This window comes from Chelonoidis abingdonii, chromosome 1, assembly GCF_003597395.2.
Source record: "Chelonoidis abingdonii isolate Lonesome George chromosome 1, CheloAbing_2.0, whole genome shotgun sequence".
NCBI lineage: Eukaryota > Metazoa > Chordata > Testudines > Testudinidae > Chelonoidis > Chelonoidis abingdonii.
In genome coordinates, this window is record NC_133769.1 from 138494467 (window position 1) to 138513719 (window position 19253).

Consider the following 19253-nt stretch of genomic DNA (forward strand, 5'->3'; position numbering starts at 1 on the left):
GTCATTGGAAGGTGAACTATCTCCAGTTCAACAGGTTAATCATTAATATTTGGAGATTTTCTTGCCAGGCTGTCTTAGAAGGAGAACATCATCAGACAGACATTTAAATTGTTTTATTTAGCTAAAACAACAACTTTAAGTATTCTGGATTTTTTTTCTTCAACAGCAAACATAATATTTTAATGAAAAAGCACATGTTCCTTGCTTCTCACATTTATCTCCAGACTTCTTCTCCTCGTCCAGATCTATTCCGTCCCCAACAATCTTCTATTCATTGAACTTTTTGAAACTTTTCACTCTTAAAGAGAGGTAAGGGATAGACTGTGTGTACACAAATTTGCAGAGGGACAATAGAGTTGAGGTCTGTTATTTCTCACCTCTATATTTATTTATTTAAAAATATGTTTGCTGTTAACAAGCATGTTATCTCTGGAGACAAAAATCCACAGTTTGAGAACTGCAAGACTAAGCATCTCTGATGGTATCTTCTAGTCTGAGCACTGAGTTCTATGGGATAGGTAGAAAGATTAACCTAAATAATCTATACAGAAGACTGTGGAACCCTATAAGATTGAGTCCCTAATCCATGAACTATTGGAACTCATTTACAAAACTTTTCTTAAACATTACGTGAATATATTGTCTCATACTAGAGAACTAGAATTTATAATCCCTATTCCATGATAAGATACATTATATCTTAATTGAAACTATCTTTAGATGGATTTTTGAGGAAAAAATCTGATTTAAATAAAAAAAAATCTCTTTTTTTTTTTAAAAGTCATTGACTTTTATCCACCCTGACAGCAGGGCATGGTGGGGAGAAAGGATTGGTCCCCATGTGGAGCGAGGCAGAGTCCAGGGGCAAGGTGAGCACAATAGGGCATGAGGGGAGGATTAGTCCCTGCTGACTGGAGCAAGGCAAGGGTCAAGGGCAAAAGCACAGTGGGGTGGGAGCTAGGGTTGGTCCCTGGAGCAAAGGAGAGGCTGGGGGTAAACTGCAAGCACAACAGAGCTGGGGAAGGGTAAACAGGATTCCCCCCCAACCCTGCTCACATAGAGTGGGTACCTACCTTCTCCCCAGTTCGAGCCCATTATCTTTATCTCTCTCTGCACCGAGCTGAGGGTGGGGGTACACTGAGCACAGGACTGGGGGTGCTGGGTCTGGGAGAGACTTAGGATGAAGGAGCAGGCTGGGTGTTGGAATGCAGAGTCTGGTCAGGAGCTAGAATGAGGGAGGGGGCTCAGGGTTGGGACAGGAAGTTTGAGTGTGGAGTGCTTACCTGGGGCAGCTCCTGTTTTGTGCGAGGGGTGCAGGATTCAGGGCATGGGGTATGGGGCAGGGGCTGGATAAGTGTAGGGGTGCAGAAATCAGGGCTGGGGTTGTGGGGGTGTGTGGAGGTGCAGGAGTCAGGGCAGGGGGTATAGGGGCTGGGTAGGTGTGGGGGCTGCAAGAGTCAGGGTAGAGGGCTAGGGGTGTGTGAGGGAGTGCAGGAGTCAGGGCAGAGGGCTGGGAGTGTGTGAGGGGGGTGCAGAAGGCAGGGCTGGGGAGGTGGGCTGGGGTTGGGGGTGTGCTCCCAGCCCCTGCCCTGAGCAGCAGGGAGCTTGGTGAGGTATGCCCTGATTCCACCCCTTTCCCCAAGGCCCCTCCTCCCCCTCCCTCGTGCTGGCAAACAGCTGGTCGGTAGCAGGAAGAGGGAGTGAGAGGGGGAGGGGCGGGAACACACCATGCTGGGGGAAGAGGCTGGGGAGGGGGAGCTTGGTTGCTAGCGGAACTTGCCCTGCTGCAGCAGGACAGAGCCCCAGGAGCCAGCAGCACCAAGTTTCTGCCCCTGCAGGAGAGAGCGGAGGGCAGAGAAGAGCAGCAGCGCCGGAGCTCCTTTGGAGCGTGGGCCCAGCGCCATGGCACCGCTAGTGCCATGGTAAATCTGGTACTGCAACTCCCAGTGGCTGTGGTTCACCATTCCCAACCAATGGGAGCTGCAGGAAGCGGCACGGGCCGCAGGGACTGCTCGCTCAGGTAGGATTTGAACTCTGGCTCCCCACCTAATGCTCTACCTTCTAACACACAAAATAGTTGGATAATATCCTTTCTGCAAGTAAGGCTGCTCATCAATGCTGGGCTGTGCATGCTAGTTTGTTGCAGCTCACAAGTAGTGGCCTGCACATAGTGATTGGTTATTGTACGTTTTTTTAACAGTGCTGATCCACAGACATTTCTTTGTCATCTTAGGGTTGTTAGTGAATTTTGGCCATCTGGCATTAGTGTTCTGTTTTGCATTTTGAATTTTGGCCAGCTGGCATTCTGTTCCTCCATTGGTTTTGCATAATATTTTAAAATAAGGACGTCATCCTTTTGTCACCAGGATGGCCACCACTGCATCCCAGCTTCCAAACATGTGCTGTCATGCCCCATCCCAGTTAAAGAGATTTATCCTTTTATGATAAAGGATAAACAAACAACCAGAATGCAGTCTTAAATCAGGTCAGTAACTCCTCACTTAAAGTCATCCTGGTTAATGCTGTTATGTTGCTGATCAATTGGGGAACATGCTCGTTTAAAGTTGTGCAATGCTCCCTTCTAACGTCATTTGGCAGCCACCTGCTTTGTCCACTGCTTGCAGGAAGAGGGCTAGCTCAGTGGTTTGAGCATTAGCCTGCTAAACCCAGGATTGTGAGTTTAATCCTTGAGGGGGCCACTTAGGGATCTGGGGCAAAAATCAGTACTTAGTCTTGCTAGTGAAGACAGGGGGCTGGACTCAATGACCTTTTGAGGTCCCTTCCAGTTCTAGGAGATTGGTATACCTCCAATTATTACTATATTAAAAGCAGCCCGTTGCAGCTAGCTGGTGGGGACTTGGAACCAGGGTGGACCGGCAGCTCCCCGCTCCCCTAAGTCCCCTGTGCTGCAGCAACCCATCAGGCTAGCAATTGCAGTTGCCCTCCCCCCACTGCTATGTGCTGCTCCTGCCTTCTGCCTTGACGCTGCTCCCCAAGACTCCTGCTTGGTGTGCAAGGGGGAGGGAAGGAAGAAGGGGGCTCATGTCGGGGTGTCTGCCTCCCCTGTGCACCTGCACCCCACTTACCCCATCTTCCATAGACACACCAGGGCTCAGGACGGAGGAAGCTTGCAGCAGCTGGTATCAGCAAGCTGATCTAATTAACAAGGCACTGTATTTAAAGGGGAAATGCGCATATTTCTCTCTCACACTTACCCCCTCCCTCCATTCCTGCTGCCTTATAGAGTGAGAGAGTTAACCCTTGAGGGCTCAGCCAACTGCTAGTTCATCATTTAACAGTAAGGGAAATATCCCACCCTCTGACTCCTCCACCTCAATCAAGCTTCACAATCATCATCACTGTGTACCAGTATTAAACTGTTTGTTTAAAACTTTTATTGTGCGCATGTGTGTGTGTGTATGTATATAATATAGTCTTTTTTCTGGTGAAAAAAATTTCCCTGGAACCTAACCCCCTCATTTACATTATTCTTATGGGGAAATTGGATTCACTTAACATCATTTTGCTTAAAGTTACATTTTTCAGGAACATAACTACAACGTTAAGTGAGGACTTACTGTACTTGACCCCTAGACTTTAAGGCTGCCTCACCCTGGGTCTCTGACACCAGCTCCTGGCAGGTTCCTAGCCTCAGCCAACCCTGCTCCCCCCTTGCAGCAGCAGCCACAGGCTTGCTTCCCTGAGCCCCTCTCGCTCCAAGGAGTCACCAGAGGAGTTAGCCTCCCTCCTGTGTGCCCTTTGCTGCCCAGGGCTCAGCTTGTCCAGTCCTTCCTCCCAGAACTCAGCCTGCCACTGTTCTTCCTCCCAGCTGCCTGTTAGCAGCCCTTTTTAGACCCAGGTGTAGCCCAGCCCTTTTTAATTAGCTGGATTCAGCTCACCTGCTCCAGTTCAGGGGAGCTGGGCTCAGTCTGTCCACAGAGACCAGCTGTCCAGGGCATCTTTCCATTAACAAAATGTGCCTAGCCTCAATGTCCACGTGCATTTGGAATTGTTTTAAAAACATATCATTAGCTAATATGGGGCTACACTTTAAGCCCAACTGGAATCCTAATTTGGTACATTTTTTCTCAATGGAAGCACATGCCTCTAGGGTACTGTGATCTTCACTGGATGTCTTTCAGTTCCTGGATGGAGCTTATGGTGTTAGTTTTGACATCGAAAGCTGTAAGTGACTCAAGACCTGCCTACTTCCTCATGCCATAATTGTTGCCATTGTGATCAGTGCAGGCATCTGAACTGGAGTCTGACTGATTTAAAAGAGGGAGCTTAAGGTAAAGCATTATCTGAGGAGGTCCCTGTTCTCCAGCATCTACTCCTTCCTGTGGTCCTAAATACACTCTTTAGTGACCTTCCAGATGTATTGTAAAGGGTGTATTTTTACTCGGGCTCTTGAGGAGGGAGAGGGTTGGTGATGGGGATGAGGTTTGTGTGGGGGGCTTTGTTTAATTGAGAGTTATTGAGAGGGTATCAAGTTTTGTAAGTTCTTAGTACTGTCATTGGAGTTGCTGGTTGTTACTTACTGAGTTTAGATGAGTAATGTTTTGTTAACTTTGTTTTGTTAACTTTTTCATCTATTTTGCACAAATTTTTAATAAAATATGAACAAATCAATAATGTAAACAAAGTAACTCCAATACCAAAGTAAGCCGTCCCCCACACTCCACCCAATCTAATGCCTCATAAAAAGCCTAGGTAAACTTATGGGCCTTCCAGCATGCCTGAAGTGTGGCTTCCGTTGTACTGCAGGCAGTGCTTCTCTGTAATCCAGGCAGCTTTCACATTTTTGAAGTACAAAATACAGCACCTAATGTAAATCTCCAGGGGAGCAATGAAGACGCACAGTCCACTCAAATCTAGAAGCTGGCCTAACTTCTTGCCCTCTGGATGGTTTATAGAAAGAAGCCCCCTCCTCTCCCTCTCTGTCTGCATCAGGGTTTTTCACATCCGGCGGTACTCACTCTCCGGGAATATGCAGCCATGCCCATAATGATCAAAGACGATTGCTGCTTCCACCCAGCTGAGAGATCAACAGCTTCTTATGCAGCGCTGTCTTCCTTGCTTTACCACACAAGAAGCAAAAGCGAATATTATAATAACAACCCTCCCAAAAACTTTAGACCTCCTTTCCTGAGGATCAGACCTTTCATGACTCACTTTCCTGGGAGCGTGATGTAGGCTCACCAGCTTGGATTTTGGAAAGCACCACGCTGTAGCATGTTGTTTCAATTTGTCATCTGCCATCAGAAAGGTGGCCACAGTTCCTGATGGAGTTTCCTCACTTAAACATTTCTCTGCATATAAAAAATGTCCATGCAGTTATTCTGCCAAGATCTGCATATTTAGAACAACATACATTGGCCAGAAACTTAGGGAGAAAATGTTACATATAAAGTGCACCATTGAAAAGAGGGAAAACTGGTGAGTGGAGAAAGAAACAAGGGGATTCTTTTCTTTTCTCTGGTTAAATTCTATCTTTCTTCAGATCTGTGTCTAATGTACAGATGTTTTCTGCTAAAGGAGTGATCCCATCACTATATTCTAAAGGAAATGCAGTTATTGGGAAGGTGCAACATAATGTTCTATAACTTCACAGGTTTAATACCTTTACCCACTCTCAGGGCTGAAGTGTATCATTCCAGCTGATGTAGAAATTCACCACCTTTTAACACTGAAAGGATCATATCAGTCTGGTCCACTACTGAGGGTGGTAAAATCAGTGCCCTGCAAAGAGATGAATAAAAAATGATTATAAAATATTTCTCAGTTCATGTGAAATTTACAAAAATGAGAGTACCATGTAACGAGGTTTTATCCACAGGGCAATGATCAGAAATAGACAAGTAACAAAAAATGTGACTACAGTGACTGAGAGAGAGTACTGTACTATACCAAATCAAATCTGGAGATGAACCGATACTGTATGTCTGATTTATATAACACTTCTACCTATTATACCATGTGTGTTAACCTCCATTTATCGCCTGGCCCACAACAGCATTTAAAGAAGTACCACCAACCAAAAAGGAAACATTCTGATATTAAGTTTTCTTTCCAGTTCACCATTCTGATGTTGGAACATTATGTAAAGAAGTTACTCACTCGAGGAGACTATACTTCTAGAAATGACGGTCATATGAGAAATGTGGCATGCAGGGTCTCACATTCAGAGATGCCTATCTATTAATGAGTATGTGTCAGTCATCTTTCCCTGATACCTTCTTTACATTTCCAGCTACCATTGAAGGAACAAGCTCCTGAGGTGTCTCAACTCGGAAATCCAACTAATGGTAACTATCCATTGATGGCCACCATCGAGCCAAATATGCCATTGAAAAGATAATTATCTGACAGTAAAAATTGTGACAGTAAAAAAAGGAGGGTGGATTATAATAGTTCACTAAACTCCTAGGCAAACAGGAGATATGTTCTGAACAGGAGCTGTGCTTGCAGTACTAGAGCATTCCATTTGCCTATCTGCCTTGGTGTTTCTCTGTTTTATCCTAGCTGAGACCTGCTGGAAGTAGCTCAGTGTGATGCTTCAGGAAACTCCCATAATGAACGTGGCCACATATGCATTGCTTTTTTATTTAGCAAGAATGAAGAGGGATGGGCTGGCTTCCTTCTTAATTTCCCCCTCCCCCCAACTGTCACCCCATAGCGGTAAATTTATGCCATGAGGGAAGATGGCTGACATTCCTGGTACTTTTTGGCCTGGTTAGCATAGTAAATAAATAAAACCAGCTGATCCAATATTCTCTGTAAGAATTTTTAAGCCATCTTATTAAACTACCTTTTCCTTGTTGATTGCCATCTGAACTAACCTACCATGAATCCATGGTTACACTGTCTGAACATGGGAACAGATGAATTGTCTTACTGAGGCAGATTTTTTGTCCACCTAGTTTTTGGTATCCTGGCTCTGGTCATGCTCTGCCTCTAAAGCTAAAGAGAGGATAATATATTTATCTGGCAGGGCATTTTTTAACTGTCCCCTGATGCTGTTACTCTGGAAGGAGGAAGAGAAGTTCTGTTTATTCTCATATGGTTGCGGGAAAATAGCCTTTAATGTTAATGCAGCCACAGATGGCACAATAGAGGTGTGTGTTTGTTTGATTGCTGGTGGAAGGTGCTGGATTGTCTGTCCTAAAGACTTCAGTTCTCTGTTTTAGGCACATAATTATAGTGTGGGTTAGGTTTCTGCTTCACTAAAAACAGGTGTGTCATTGGAAATTACTATATTTAAAAAGAGAGGGAAAAGGGAGCTGTACTGTACGATTAATTAAAAGGCACAGCATGACTAGAAGAGAAATTGTTAGAGAGAACTAGTAAGGAATTCCCACCTGAGGGTAGAGAAATCCTAGCAGCTGGAGTGTGTTTATCAAATATTAATACAGATAGCAGGGTAAGCCATTCTGAAAACTCCAGACTAACCATGATTGAAAGGAGAGTAGAACACAGAGTAAACTTTGGGGATTTTCAGAAGAGCAGCTTGTTTTGGTAGAACTAAGCAAGGCATGGGGGATTTTTAAAGCATCAGTGATTTCACCTGGGGTTGGTGAGAAAGGGAGGCTACTTTCTGGCCATGTTCAGTACTGTACATTTCAAATCTTGTTTTGACAAAGAAACAGTTACATGCGAGACAGGCTGCTTCTTGGAGCTGGGCTACAAATGATTAATTGTATCAAGAAAAAGAAACAGTGTCTCCTTGCTAAGCTTTGTAACGGGCTTCATATAAATTTGTGTGAAATATTATGTGGGATTAGTGCAGCCAGCCCAGAGTTCAGCTGCAGGAGCCAAGAGAAGAATGGGAACCTAGCCAACAGGAGAAGCAGGAGATGAAGTGGATGATGTTTGCCAAGTCCAGGAGGAGAGCCAAACCATAGCTACAGTAGCATAGTAATGAGAAATGGGAATTACATTCAGCATTTGTGTTTATTATTATTTATTAATATTATTATTTATTATTGTTTTGAATCTAATTCTTTATCCAATCCCCACCTCAGTGCTCAGCTAGATAGGGAACATAAAAGATATGTATTTAAATGTAAATCTGTGGGGGCCCAGGCTGGTATTGCATGCAAATAAATTCACCCACCACCCACCCACCCACCAGGACAGGCAAGGACTGCAGTAACAGAAACTCTCTCTTTACCTGGGGGAACATCAAATGCTGCTTTCCAGCAACTTCACCCACTGAAATGATTCAGTAGCAGCATGTTGACTCAAGAGGATTAAGGAGAATTGAAGCCTGAGGGCAGCATTTGTCTCACCCTTCTTTCCCCTCAATATGTGTGGTCAGTGCCCTTTCAGTTTCCATCTTGTTGTAGCTGGGTAAGGGAAAATAAATGCAGTGATCCAAAGCTATGAAGATTTTGTATAGATATATATTTTTTTCATGTCTGCTCCCAGCAACTGAGGAGTTCCTGAGTACTGCTCCAATGCAAGCGGGGATTATTATTTTAAGCAGAGAGAGGCCCGAAGCAGAATTTCAAATCCAAGAACCTTCCAGCTGTGAGGAAATTTGAACATCACCTCTGACTCTTATCTCCAGAATGGAGCAGATTCAAGTCCCAGATCTGACACCCTTCAGAAGCTTGGATCTGGGTCTGAATTTAGCAGCTGTTCCCTAACTCCATAAGGGCCAGAAAACAACATCTTCATACACAGAGGAAATTTGGATGTAGAACCAAACTTTGCATTTCAGGACATCTCTACTATAAGGTCCAAGAGCTCTGGTTATGTGTAAAAATGTCTTGGCCCTGGTGTGGCTGTCACTAGAATGCACTTACTGCATGTGCACCTTGCGCCAGTTGAGATGCGTACCAAGGTGATCTGCAGGCAACAGCTTTAGCCAGTGAGTCAGACCCAGGAGTTACCTTCCACCTGGCCTAACTGGTAGACACCATACTAATTTTGCCTGAGCTGGAAATCATTCTTTGCCTGTCTTACAGCCCTTATATGTATATGAGTGCACTAACTGATCCATGAGATTGAGCCCGTATTAATACATCCTTTTCCTGAAGAGGGGCAGGGAGATATGTGCATATGTGCACACGCTCACTAATATGAAATAATTCATATTCTATCCCTTGGTGGCAGATGAGTTCTCTCTCCACCCATGTGTGTGGAACCTTCAAGATCAATTTGACTGAGAAAACAGTCTTTTTCCCCCCTAGTTTTCCCTCAAGCTGGAGTGAAACACACAATCTTCTCATAAACACAAACTAAGAGATTCTTGCTTTCTGGAAGGAGACAGGGTAAAAACCTAGACTTCAGCCCTGAGCCAGAGTTGAGGGAGTTTCCCTCCTGGAGAGGGAAAGCTTGCCAGTATCACTTGGTGTCACAGAGTGCCCAGAAAAGCATTGCGTCAACACGGAGCTCCAGGTGTCAGTGGCTGTGGACTCATCCATTTGCTCTCCAATGACATCCTCTCACATCTCATCACCTGTCTAATGCAGCAGCTGTCTCTTCTTTGGATCACTGAAAAAGCAAGACACAGACTCCCCTGTTTCTTCTGTCAAAGCTAACCTGGATAGCTGTAGGTGGTATATAAGCCCCTTCTATTTTGAAACAGCAGGTGTGAGTGGTTCAAAGCTTCAGGAGGGACAATGTCTAGTTTTTCTTAATATCTGATCGTGGGAGATTAATGATTTTTTTCAGGTCTTGGTCTGCATCCCAAGCTAGGTTCCAGTGGGGACATAAATGGCTAGGAAAGAAATCTTCTACCACTGAGAAAACATTTCAAACAGTAAACAAGATCAAAACACAATAGTGAACAATTCCAAATAGCATAGAGGGCATCATGAAAACCTAGAATGTGTACAAGAGGAATATTATTTTGTTTTCATTTCATTTTGTGGTCTCTGTGCATTTTAACAAGTGTATGTGGATGATGGAGGCTGATGTTACCTGTACATTTAACTCTTATGCAGAATTTACCACTTTGCGACTCTTCTCTTGCAGGGTCCAAACAAAAACTGAACTCTGAGCAGAAATGCAGTGTCTTCTGGGTAGAGATTTTGTTTTTGTTTTTGTTTTTTTGGTTGGTTTCTTGTTAGATCTCCACTGATAAGAAATATTTCTTCACTTTGCCTGTACTGGGACAGGAAACAAAGCAGATGGTTTGTTTTATTCCGTGTCTAAGCCCAGGGTTTCTGTTTGGTATGTGATATCCCCTTTTACAAATGTTCAGATGACTTAACAGGTTTGTGAGATATTTATTCTGAATTGAGTGTAAAAGACCCTTCAACCTATAGTCTCTGTTTTGCTAACTGTAACACAGATCTTGCATTGCTTCATGTAATCATCTCGTTTTTCTCTATGGTCCTTAAGAAAAGCTATATGCAACAACAGAGCACATGGAGTACATTCCATTCCTTGTGTTTGTCCTTTTTTTTTTTTTTTGGTCTTCTTTCTGCTCTGCCAAGGACCCTTTGTAAGTAGCCTCCCCACCCCGCCACGACCCACCAGTGCCTGCCTGCCTTCTCTTTTCCCACTTAAACTTTCTTTTAGCAACTAAGCACATGATGTCTATGATATGCATCTCCACCATCACCCCCACCTTCACTCTGCCTGAATTTGTCTCTGAACTCTGCCTTCCGAGAATGCAGTACAGTTTGCAATCAGGTAAAAATGTGACAGGCCGCCTCCATCTTTTTTTCCAAGAAGGAGCATTTTCCCCTATGGTACTGCCCCTACCTTTGACTACAAAAGCAAGACTCTTAGTGTAATGATATATATTTGCCTGAGGACCCTTTCTCCACCCACACTCCCAGTGTGACCTTATGTGTAAAGAGCTGTGTATAAACTGTAGTAGCTCCAGGACTCTTTACGATTTGTACACTTGGGAGCTATAAGTAGAAGGAAACAGCTGGCTACTGGGAAAGGACGTAGCTGAAGGAGAGAAGAGAGATTTTATGAATTACAGTAGAAGGAACAATATTGCAGCTTCACAATGAACGAATAGGATTATGAAACAGTTGGAGCTAAAAGATCAGAAAGGAGGAAGTTTGCCTGAGGTCCTCCATGAAAGAACTGTTGCTGGTGTAGTCCAAGGTCCAGTGTGCTTCAATAGCAGTTGTGGGAACTATAAGATGTGGACTACAAATGGCAGCATGTTGGGAGAACTTCCTGGTTCCTGGTTCCCTCTGCTCCCCAGCAGGAGGTCTCAGCGCTGACTGAGCTGACAGCATGTAGCAGCCAAGCAGAGAGGAGGCTGCTGGGCTGTAATCCTGTTCTATGTTCTTTACAGAATAAAGTTTTGTTCCAGGTGGTTTGTCTGAGTGAGTCTGGTCTGAGGAGAAATCATACTGACACACAACGCAGAGCACACAAAGGAGCCTCAGGCCCAGTTTCACAATGTTATGTAAAAAGTCACAAGGCAGGCTTCTCCTGTCTTGAACAACCTCATACTGGGCCAGTGAATGGGGTGGGGGGAAAAGGGGGCTAATATTTTTTAGTTATTGGTGCCATGACTTGGATAGGAGATGTTTATTTATTTATTTACTGCACACACAAGCTGCCACACAAAAAAACCAGAACAGCGTGGATTCACAGTGTGGAGATCAAGGGGGCTAACTTGACCCTGGTTTGATGTCAGTGAAAATAGAGACCCCCCACAATGGGTGTTGTAGCCAGGAGACTCCTGCTACTAATGGTAAAGGTATTGGGGGAAAATCTTGGGGAGGAATACAGTAATGCCATACCTCTCTCTACAGTACCAAATCTGTGGGGTTCCTGCAGTGGTGGTGTAGATTTCAGGGTAGACATAGAGGACTGGATAAAAGATATACAGTACCTGCTAGCAGCCACTGGTATTCCTGAGCCTTTGACATTCCTCACCCTTGTCAGATACCTGAGTGGGGGCCCCTATAAATTAGTTTTTAACCTGCCACCTCAGAAGCAGTTTCCAGCCTGAGCTATTGAAGAGCTCAGAGCAGAGTACAGTGACTGCCATTTATCACTAGACCCCCATGGCAGACTTTTATGAGCGATGCCAATGCCCTAGAGAGATGGCCTCATCCTATGCCAACAAGCTAGAGGCCCTACTGTGGGTAGTAGAGGAGAAGCTCTGAGAGGACCTTCCTTTCCCTGATCAGGATTATAAAATGAACACAGCAGTTCATGCGGGGCCTCCAGGAGTGAGAAGTGCAGGGCAGGTTGGCACCAATGCAGCCTTGCTACACGACATTCCGACAGCTGCAAGGAGAACTGTGTCAGCTAGCCTGGGAGAGGAACATAGAGGGTAAAATGGATATGCCAGCCCAGAGGATAAACAGCATGCAACAAGCTGCCCTGTCAGATGGCGCTGTGCAGGCTGCTCCCAAGGTGCCTCAATCCAGCAGAACCCCAGATCATGTGATGCTGGAGGCAGCGAAGGGCCTAACTTGGCAGGGCCAAGAACTGACTGTCCTCCAGAGACAAAATCATGAAAGAATGGGACAACTGGAAGCACAAGTACTGCAGCAGGGTGCAGTAGCAAGGATGACACATCAAAATACTATATGGGGAAATGGTCAAGTGACCAGGGAGACTGAAGTGTTCTCCGACTGGTTTTTGAATGTCAGAATTCTTGACGTCTGATTTGTGTCCATTTATTCTTTTGCGTAGAGACTGTCCGGTTTGACCAATGTACATGGCAGAGGGGCATTGCTGGCACATGATGGTATATATCACATTGGTAGATGTGCAAGTCAACAATCTTGGGATACAGGCCAGTCCTCGCTTACAGACAGCCCCCCAACCTGAAGCAAATACTCACCAGCAACCACACACCACACGACAAAAACACTAACCCAGGAACCTATAAATAGAGCCCGTTGCCAACTCTGTCCACATATCTATTCAAGGGACACCATCATAGGACCTAATCTCATCAGCCACACCATCAGGGGCTCATTCACCTACACATCTACCAATGTGATATATGCCATCATGTGCCAGCAATGCCTCTCTGCCGTGTACATTGACCAAACTGGACAGTCGCAAAAGAATAAATGGACACAAATCAGACGTCAAGAATTATAACATTCAAAAACCAGTCGGCGAACACTTCAGCCTCCCCAGACTCTGAATTACAGACCCAATTCTTCAACAAAAAAACTTCAGAAACAGACTCCAATGAGAAACTGCAGAACTGGAATTAATTTGCAAACTGGACACCATCAAATTAGGATGGAATAAAGACTGGGAGTGGATGGGTCATTACACAAACTAAAACTATTTCCCCATGCTAATTTTTCCCCTACTGGTACTCATACCTTCTTGTCAACCGTTTGGAAAGGGCCATCCTGATTATCACTACAAACATTTTTTTTCTCCTGCTGATAATAGCCCACCTTAATTGATTAGTCTCGTTAGAGTTGGTATGGCAACCCCCGTTTTTTCATGTTCTCTGTATATATATGTCTTCCTACTGTATTCTCCACTGCATACATCTGATGAAGTGGGTTTTAGCCCAAGAAAGCTTACGCCGAAATAAATTTGTTAGTCTCTAAGGTGTGACAAGTACTCCTCATTCTTTTTGGTTTATAGAATGCCGCGGCTACCTTCCAGAGGCTGATGATGCATGTCATGGGGGATTTAAACTTTTCAGCATTACTGATTTACCTTGATGATGTCATAAAGTTCTCCCATACTTTTGAGAAGCATCTTCAGGGCCTGGAGATGGTTTTTGATAGACTCCATCAATACAAGCCCAGGAAGTGTCTCTTGCTACGAGAAGAGGTAGGATAACTTGGGCACATAGTGTCTGCCCAAGGCATTGCAACAGATCCAAATAAGATACAGCAGGTGAGGGATTGGAAGACCCCTTCTAACAGGAAGGAAGTGATACAGTTTCTTAGGTTCACTGGCTATTACGGGAGATACATCAAAGGCTACTCCAAACTGGCAGCCCCATTATTCAGATTAACTGCAGATGAAGCCCAGACCAGAAGGAGAAATCAGAGGGGATCCACTAAGATACCCAGTTTTGTTTGGACAGAGGAATATGATCAGGCTTTCACAGAGCTGAAGACAAAGCTGACTAGTGCACCAATATTGGAATATGCTGATTACAATTTACCATTCATACTCCAGACAGACACATCCACAGAGGGGCTAGGAGGTGTACTGGCTCAGAATCAGTCAGGGAAGGAAAGGGTCATAGCTTATGACAGCAGGGGCTTAACTCTCTCAGAAAAAAATATGTCCTGCCATAAACTGGAGTTCTTGGCATTAAAATGGGCAGCTGCAGATAAATTTAGAGAATATCTAATAGGACACCAATTTACAGCGTGGACTGATAACAATCCACTGACCTATGTTACTACTGCTGCTAAAATGGACACAACCAGTCAAAGGTGGATGGCAAAGTTGGCAGAGTTCAACTTTGACATAAATAACAGGCGAGGAGAAGTAATGCCAGTGCTCAGAGCTGGCTTTAGCAAGTGTGGGGCCTGATTCGTACTCACCCGGCGGCGCTCTGGGTCTTCGGCAGCACTCAAGGACCCACCGCCAAACTGCTGCGGAAGACCCATAGCGACTGAAGGGCCCGCTGCTGAAATGCCACCGAAGACCCCCTGGAGTGCCACTGGGTGAATAAAAATTAAAAAGACGCCGGCTCGGGGCCCTTTTAGGCACCAGCACAGGGTCTGATTCTTGGGAATCGGGTGAATTGGCCTAAAGTCGGCCCTGCCAGTGCTGATGGCCTTTCTCAGTTATTCCAGGAGAAGGGGCTACAGTTCTCAGTGCTGGATGAATGTGTCCTCCATAGCAACCCAGGCTGAATGTCAGAGGACTGCAATGGAGAGAGCTAAGCCACTCCACAGGCCAGGCACAGAATTAACCCTAGGCCTGCCTAAGGAAGAATGGAGGAGGCTTCAGGAAAAGGATGCAGTAATCTCCCAAGTAAGGACCTACCTGCCCAGGAAACGGGCACCCAGTGCCCGGGAGAGACAGAAGGAAGAGACACCAGAGTGGACATTACTGAATCAATGGAAGCAATTGCAGCTGGTAGAGGGGCTCCTTTACAGGAGGACAACAATCTCGAAAGAGGGACACATCCAGCTGGTGGTGCTGCCAGAGAAACTCCAAAGAGAGAGATTCCAAGTTCTGCACACGGACATGGGGCACATGGGCATTGGCCATACGGTGGATCTCGTCCGCACTCGCTGTTATTGGCCAAGCATAGCAGTCCACCATCCAGGCTTGATGCCTCACTTGCAAAAGGTGCTGTCTAAGAAAGAGAGACATCTCTGAAGGCAGAGCTCCACTTACCTCAATCCATACCTGTAGGCCCCTGGAGCTAGTGTGCCTTGACTTTCTCACTCTGGAGCCATCCCATGAGGGCATAGTGAATGTCCTTATAATCACTGACCACTTGACTCGCTATGCTCAGGCACACCCTACTTATGACCAGTGGGCATCTACTGCGGCCAAGGGGATGTGGAAACAGTTCTTCTGCCACGCTGGCATCCTTGAGAGGATACATACAGACCAGGGGAGAAAATCTGAAAGTAATCGCCTGTTCCAGCTTTGGAAACTGTTGGGGACTTCAAAGAGGTTTTTGACTAAGGAAAGGGATGGGGTTGCCCTTTCAATAAGTGGGGGAAATGTGTAGCCCAAGGTCCAGTGTGCTTCAACAGCAGCTGTGGGAACTACAAGATATGGACTACAAATGGTGACATGTTGGTTCCTGCCAGGGGGAGGTCTCAGCACTGACTGAGCTGACAGCATGTAGCAGGCAAGCAGAGAGGAGGCTGCTGGACTGTAATCCAGTTCTATGTTCTTTACAGAATAAAGTCTTGTTCCTGGTGGTTGTCTGAGTGGGTCTGGTCTGAGGAACACACACACTAACACACAACGCAGACCACACAAAGGAGCCTCAGGCCCAGTTTCACAATGTTGTGTAAAACCTAACAGCACTTGATGGGGTTAATATACCTTGAAAGGAGTTTTAAAATGCACTCTTTTTCCTCTTGGCCTCAGCATAAGGCAGTGCTCTATTAGATTTGACCTTTCTTAATACGAATTAGCAGCTTGGTGGAACAGAATCCAGAACTTAGAGTCCCTTCCCTTTTCATATCCATGCATTAATGTAACAAAAGCAAAAAGGTGTCAGCAAGGCTAAGAATATCTGAACAGATCTTGTGCCAGTTTGGAATAAAATATAGGACCCTCCAGACATCGGAAGTAGCTGGTTCATTCTGAACTCTAGGTACGGCAGAGATTTTAAATTTACCCTCTCCAAACCACAGAAATGAAAGCATGGACACATTCAGATACTGAATTTAAAAAAAGTTCTTCATTTTGGTAGGACAAATTAAAGTGAATGCCAAATTATCTCTTAGAATCTAAATTACCTCCCCCCTCTAGAAATACAGTTTTGCTCAATTTGCTTAAAGGAATCCTTTCTTCCATCCCTCCTGCCCATCCTCCCTGTTTCTTGCTTGAAACCTCTGAGCAGTCTTGTCACCTCAGGTCCTATCCTGTCTCATGAGATGATTGATGAATCCTAACTAGACACAAGGATGTGCCATCCAGGAAACTAGACCAAAACTCGTTGTGTTTAAAAACATGTTTGAAGAAAGCACAGGATGATGGGGAGGGGGGACATTTTTCAGCCAATCCTTCCCTTCCACCCCTGCAAACAGATACACTTCTTTCTGCAGCCCACCGAAAGATTTTTGGATGGGAGGGGTTGAGAGGTGGGGAGTGGGAGGCATGTGATAACCAGACTTTCATGTTACATCTGGTTTTAGGTACTTGCAAGAGCTACAGCTGTGCAAAGTAGGGGGAAGGGAAAAGGGGTTTCAGCTCCAACTTTCTAGAGATGAAGTTATTTTAAGCAATGTCTCTGAAACAAAAAAACATGTGTTCTCAGGTCTGTAAAGCATTGGGCAAGGCTTAAACACCAGGGCTGGGTTGCCCAGCATTGTAGACCCCGCCAAAAATAATAGAGAGCTCTGAGGTGGGTCTGAGGCAGGTTGGTCACTGGTGAGGGAGTGGTGACACAGCCAAGTCTGAAGTAGCATGCTCTGATTGGCAAACAGGGAGTGCAGTGTTGACTACCCCATAGGTATTTTCCTTTAAGCTTGCTGCTCTTTTTCAGACTATGCTGCTAATAGCCAATGTGCAATAATGCATGTATGAAGGACAGGGCTTGGACCCTGGGAATGAGCTTAGTGTGCAATTCAGATTAGAATTCATTTTTATTTGTTGTCCAAATTTTGATTTTCCTGGGCTTGATAAAACTGCTACTTGCCAGTGACAGGATCAGGAACACATCAAACCCTGCCATGAAGTCATACTGGCTAGCCTCTGTGATGCTCTCTGATACAGTCAGAGAGCATCTCCATGGCTAATAATTCACACACTCCCACCTTGCTACTCATTCTGCACCTACCAATTCCCTTCACCCTCAAAGGGGATACAAGCCATAAAGTCCAACTCTGGATATGAAATTCCTCAAAGCTGGAATGTTTTCAGAGATGGGGCTGTGGCTCAGTCCCATCCCCCAAATCAGGGTACTGTTATCAATATAGTTAAACAAGCTTTCCCAGCCTGAAATGTATTAGGAAGTGGCAAACCAGCTGCTTTTTTGAGACCACTTCAAATGCTGCCATTAGAAGCATTGTTGTTTTTGATAAATGAAAAAGAATGTTCTGGAACTCCACTCTGCTTCCCAACCCGCCCACCAAGAAGCAAGTGCACCGGCCCTGATGCTGGCATAACCCCATTGATTTTGAGATAGAATCTTCTCCCCCAGCTTCACTTGTGTGCGTTGACCTGCTGATCCCATTTTTTGAAATTCAGTGAAGCAAGCAGGAAGGAGATTGATGTCTGAGGTCATCATAGAAATCTGGGAAAGCAGTTGCACTAGTACAGAGACCTCTCCTGTATTTTCTTGGTGGCCCTGCTGCAGATGTGCACATGCACATTTTCCTCTGGGGAGGACAATCTATCTGATAGGGAAAAATAAATATTCTATAGGTTGTTTTAAGCTGCTATCCTGCACATGCTATGCATGTGCTTAGCATGATCCATGGCTCTTGACTCAGGTCTGCAGGCATCATCCTGCACCACCCCTCAACCTGACAGCTTACTAGAACCAGGTCAGATAGAAGTCTCCACTCCCAGGCCCTGATTGTTGGAACAATGGAGCTCCTGACTGGCCTACTTGCCCTACTTAAGCCAGAAGGAGGAACAGAAAGTCATCTGCACATGGGGGCTTCACCATGCTCTGAGCTGTTCACCCAGTGCTACCTATGCCTGTCTCCTGATGTTGGGTTCCTGACTCAGTCTAATTCCTGGTATCTGACTTGTGGTTCCCAATCTCAGCTCCTGACCTCCTGGTTCTGAACACTGACTTATGTGGGGACCTGGCCTCCCACCCTGTGGTAACCACTGAGCCTGGCTGCTTGCGTCCCAGCCCTGACAATACTTAATGATATTATCATTAGTAGTATCCCACTGAAATCAGCGAAACGACTCATAATGCTAAGTATGTGCGTGAGTATTTGCAGGATTGAGGCCTAAGGTTTCATAACAATGTATGACATTGGCACCTCTTCTGTAAACTACATGATGATATGGTTCCTGCATTGCTGAGTACCCACAACTCCAACTGAAGTTGGTGGAAGCAGAGGGTACTCAGCACTCCTGAGAATTAGCCTCGTTGTATAAATATTGTATTAAGGATCCTTGTCACTTCTGGCTAGTTTTGAGGCTCTTTAACGTTTGACACTATATATATATTATAGTATTTTTCTCTTATGTGGGTGTAGGGGTGGTGATGTTGGAATGTACTTTAGAAAGCACCTCAAATACAACCTCTTGTTTTCACAAGGTATTTGTTTATATAGAGGTTTTTTACTGGCACTCATCACCATAGAATCTGAGTGCCTCACCTACATTAAGGAATTTACCCTCAGAAAGCTCCTGTGAGGAAGGTTGCTATTTTCCCTATATTACAGGAGGGAATTAACCCCACATTAGATCAAGGTTACACAAGGAGTCTAAGGAAGAGCCAGAAAAAGAACCCAAATCCCTCTGATTTTCAGTTGTGTGCCTTAACAACAAGACTAGAGCTAGCTGAAATTTTTTTGACTAATAGTTCATTTATCTTAAAATGCAGTTTGGGGTTGATCGAACTATTCACAAAGTTGACACAAATTCACTGCATAGTTTTGGAGAAAACAAAAGTGTTAGGGCTGAGTTTACAAGGAGACTTAGGTATTATTCACAAGACC